This window comes from Schistocerca serialis, unplaced genomic scaffold, assembly GCF_023864345.2.
Source record: "Schistocerca serialis cubense isolate TAMUIC-IGC-003099 unplaced genomic scaffold, iqSchSeri2.2 HiC_scaffold_410, whole genome shotgun sequence".
NCBI lineage: Eukaryota > Metazoa > Arthropoda > Insecta > Orthoptera > Acrididae > Schistocerca > Schistocerca serialis.
Window position 1 is genome coordinate 12,501 of NW_026047987.1, and position 5,000 is coordinate 17,500.

Consider the following 5,000-nt stretch of genomic DNA (forward strand, 5'->3'; position numbering starts at 1 on the left):
AACACCCACACATGTCCTACACAGGGGTGCACCCAACATCACAATACTGCCTCCTCTCACAGCACACAAACAATGGCAGGAATGAAAGACACAGGTCTGCCACAAGCATGGAATCGGAGCGCCGCCTGTCATGAGCCAAAGGTGCATCCTGACGTGGCAAATCAGATGATGCCGCAGGCATCCACTTACTATAATCACAATCAACAAACCGACCGGCCGCCCCCCCCCCCCCCCATTACACCTTTCCATACAACAATGTGTACCTTAACCTAAACTATACTGTACCTTAACCTAAACTATACTGTACCTTAACCTAAACTATACTGTACCTTAACCTAAACTATACTGTACCTTAACCTAAACTATACTGTACCTTAACCTAAACTATACTGTACCTTAACCTAAACTATACTGTACCTTAACCTAACCTATACGGTACCTCAACCTAACCTATATTGTGCCTCAACCTAACCTATGTTGCGCCTTAACCTAACCTATGTTGCGCCTTAACCTAACCTATGTTGCGCCTTAACCTAACCTATGTTGCGCCTTAACCTAACCTATGTTGCGCCTTAACCTAACCTATGTTGCGCCTTAACCTAACCTATGTTGCGCCTTAACCTAACCTATGTTGCGCCTTAACCTAACCTATGTTGCGCCTTAACCTAACCTATGTTGCGCCTTAACCTAACCTATGTTGCGCCTTAACCTAACCTATGTTGCGCCTTAACCTAACCTATGTTGCGCCTTAACCTAACCTATGTTGCGCCTTAACCTAACCTATGTTGCGCCTTAACCTAACCTATGTTGCGCCTTAACCTAACCTATGTTGCGCCTTAACCTAACCTATGTTGCGCCTTAACCTAACCTATGTTGCGCCTTAACCTAACCTATGTTGCGCCTTAACCTAACCTATGTTGCGCCTTAACCTAACCTATGTTGCGCCTTAACCTAACCTATGTTGCGCCTTAACCTAACCTATGTTGCGCCTTAACCTAACCTATGTTGCGCCTTAACCTAACCTATGTTGCGCCTTAACCTAACCTATGTTGCGCCTTAACCCAACCTATGTTGCGCCTTAACCCAACCTATGTTGCGCCTTAACCCAACCTATGTTGCGCCTTAACCCAACCTATGTTGCGCCTTAACCCAACCTATGTTGCGCCTTAACCCAACCTATGTTGCGCCTTAACCCAACCTATGTTGCGCCTTAACCCAACCTATGTTGGGCCTTAACCCAACCTATGTTGGGCCTTAACCCAACCTATGTTGGGCCTTAACCCAACACACGTTGGGCCTTAACCCAACACACGTTGGGCCTTAACCCAACACACGTTGGGCCTTAACCCAACACACGTTGGGCCTTAACCCAACACACGTTGGGCCTTAACCCAACACACGTTGGGCCTTAACCCAACACACGTTGGGCCTTAACCCAACACACGTTGGGCCTTAACCCAACACACGTTGGGCCTTAACCCAACACACGTTGGGCCTTAACCCAACACACGTTGGGCCTTAACCCAACACACGTTGGGCCTTAACCCAACACACGTTGGGCCTTAACCCAACACACGTTGGGCCTTAACCCAACACACGTTGGGCCTTAACCCAACACACGTTGGGCCTTAGCCCAACACACGTTGGGCCTTAACCCAACACACGTTGGGCCTTAACCTGCTCTGTAATTGTCATACGACGCGTTAAATTAGTGTAGTGTTGCCTAACTGCAACCCCCGCAATATAGTTTGCTACTCGCACTGCCCGGTCCCCAGTGTATCGCTTCATGTTAAACACCTTGCAGCTATACACTGTAATGTGGATGGCAGCAGGACGTACATGCTCAATGCCCTTTGCAGTTGTTCATTGGCATTTGCAGTTGTTCATTGGCATTCGCATGGCGAAGCACTTAGCCTACGCTGTGGTACGGCCTGTGTCAACTGTCCGCTGATGTTGTACGTCCAAATCACACACTGTACTGCACATTGGTCCTCATGTACTGAATGATACATCGTGGTACATGTGACCGTACAACGACTGCGCCAACAACGGCGAACCATGCGGTCCAAATGTTGTGCACTCAGCTACGTGTCGTCTCCCTATAAGAGCTGGATTGCAGTGTGGTATGCCCTGGATGGCGATCAGCATGAGCCGTCTGTTGATGTAGTGGCGCGTGTTGTCAGACGTAGTCGTCTCTTCTCACACACCGTGATAGCATGGTGCACTGCGTTCCACATCTGCGACATGCGACAGAGGCCGGTTGACAGTCGTTCGCGCAATGGACATCGCATACGTACGGGGGCCACCTTCCACGTGTTCGCGAAGCGTGCACATGTTGTTGCGTGTATGTGGGCAGACATAGTGTGTCGTGACACCTGACACAGGCATGCAACAATCGTTGAATTTGCAAATGGCGATGGACGCCTACGTTTGCTGGTGACGTTACGCAAATGAACAACTGGTAAACCGTTGTGGTGCGGTTGTTCTCGCTAGAGGTGAATCAGTGATGGCGACGATCGGTTGAGCTACCAACCGGTTGTTCCAGCGATACCCACCATGCCCACGAACGTGAATGGCATCTGGGTGTGAAGCGATACGCGGCGGTGGCTGGGTGGGACCGTCCCCGGCCGGTGAGGGGGGGCCTCCCGGCGTGCTGGCCGCGCGGTGCGTGGGCGCACGCGCTACAGCCGGCTGGTGGGGGCGGCCAGTGGCAGGCGCGCCGGCCGACGGAGGCGGCAGGCGGCGCAGCTGCGCGCCGGCGCACCCTGCACGCGGCGCCGTGCGGCCAAAGTAGGTCCTCGCGGGCCCGGTGCGAAGCGCGGTGGACATCTGCAGTGTGCTGGTCCGATTGAGGACTGTGTGCGCTGAGGATGCGCCGCCGCCCGGCGCTCGGCGCCGCGACGCCGTCTGCTGCTCGGTCGCCTCTGCGGTTCTCGCAGGTGGTTTGTATCGCAGCTGTGCGGACGTGTTGGCGCGTGCGCTGTGCTGGGAGAGTTCGCTTCGGCACCCAAGTGGGGCTTTTGTCCTTCTGTGGCGCTGGCGTTGGAGCTGCCGGTCACCGTAGGTGGCGCGTGTTGTCTCCCGCCGGCAATGCCACGACAGCACGCTCCCGGGCCTCTGTCGGCAGCGGCAAGCTCAGTTGGGAGCACGGGTGGTCGCACCTAAAGCGTCTACTCGCCAAACCCCGGGCGATTGCGCCTCTCTCGAACCCGACCAAGTACTTAGGACGGCGCTGCGCGCCGCCGGGACCTGAGAGGGTTTCGAGGTGTATGGTGCAGGGGAGCTCAGCCTCCTCCTGTTTGCAGAATAATTGAGCGGACGCTTGCGTGTTCGCGCGGGCCCCCGGGACACACTCCCGGGCGGCCGGCTGCTCAGCTCTAGTTGACGCAGCTCCCTGGTTGATCCTGCCAGTAGTCATATGCTTGTCTCAAAGATTAAGCCATGCATGTCTCAGTACAAGCCGCATTAAGGTGAAACCGCGAATGGCTCATTAAATCAGTTATGGTTCCTTAGATCGTACCCACGTTACTTGGATAACTGTGGTAATTCTAGAGCTAATACATGCAAACAGAGTCCCGACCAGAGATGGAAGGGACGCTTTTATTAGATCAAAACCAATCGGTCGGCTCGTCCGGTCCGTTTGCCTTGGTGACTCTGAATAACTTTGGGCTGATCGCACGGTCCTCGTACCGGCGACGCATCTTTCAAATGTCTGCCTTATCAACTGTCGATGGTAGGTTCTGCGCCTACCATGGTTGTAACGGGTAACGGGGAATCAGGGTTCGATTCCGGAGAGGGAGCCTGAGAAACGGCTACCACATCCAAGGAAGGCAGCAGGCGCGCAAATTACCCACTCCCGGCACGGGGAGGTAGTGACGAAAAATAACGATACGGGACTCATCCGAGGCCCCGTAATCGGAATGAGTACACTTTAAATCCTTTAACGAGTATCTATTGGAGGGCAAGTCTGGTGCCAGCAGCCGCGGTAATTCCAGCTCCAATAGCGTATATTAAAGTTGTTGCGGTTAAAAAGCTCGTAGTTGGATTTGTGTCCCACGCTGTTGGTTCACCGCCCGTCGGTGTTTAACTGGCATGTATCGTGGGACGTCCTGCCGGTGGGGCGAGCTGAAGGCGTGCGACGCGCCTCGTGCGTGCTCGTGCGTCCCGAGGCGGACCCCGTTGCAATCCTACCAGGGTGCTCTTGAGTGAGTGTCTCGGTGGGCCGGCACGTTTACTTTGAACAAATTAGAGTGCTTAAAGCAGGCAAGCCCGCCTGAATACTGTGTGCATGGAATAATGGAATAGGACCTCGGTTCTATTTTGTTGGTTTTCGGAACCCGAGGTAATGATTAATAGGGACAGGCGGGGGCATTCGTATTGCGACGTTAGAGGTGAAATTCTTGGATCGTCGCAAGACGAACAGAAGCGAAAGCATTTGCCAAGTATGTTTTCATTAATCAAGAACGAAAGTTAGAGGTTCGAAGGCGATCAGATACCGCCCTAGTTCTAACCATAAACGATGCCAGCCAGCGATCCGCCGCAGTTCCTCCGATGACTCGGCGGGCAGCCTCCGGGAAACCAAAGCTTTTGGGTTCCGGGGGAAGTATGGTTGCAAAGCTGAAACTTAAAGGAATTGACGGAAGGGCACCACCAGGAGTGGAGCCTGCGGCTTAATTTGACTCAACACGGGAAACCTCACCAGGCCCGGACACCGGAAGGATTGACAGATTGATAGCTCTTTCTTGATTCGGTGGGTGGTGGTGCATGGCCGTTCTTAGTTGGTGGAGCGATTTGTCTGGTTAATTCCGATAACGAACGAGACTCTAGCCTGCTAACTAGTCGCGTGACATCCTTCGTGCTGTCAGCGATTACTTTTCTTCTTAGAGGGACAGGCGGCTTCTAGCCGCACGAGATTGAGCAATAACAGGTCTGTGATGCCCTTAGATGTTCTGGGCCGCACGCGCGCTACACTGAAGGAATCAGCGTGTCTTCCTAGGCCG

The 5,000-nt window shown here is 53.5% G+C and overlaps 1 non-coding gene across 1 annotated transcript in view; it reads left to right on the plus strand.

Moving 5' to 3' along the window:
* Nucleotides 1-3,391: 3,391 nt before the first annotated feature.
* Nucleotides 3,392-5,000, plus strand: part of LOC126446611 (small subunit ribosomal RNA) — a 1,910-nt gene continuing 301 nt past the window's right edge. Inside the window, exon 1 of the ribosomal RNA XR_007583373.1 lies at nucleotides 3,392-5,000. This exon is cut by the window's right edge and continues 301 nt beyond it. This is a non-coding gene — a ribosomal RNA (small subunit ribosomal RNA).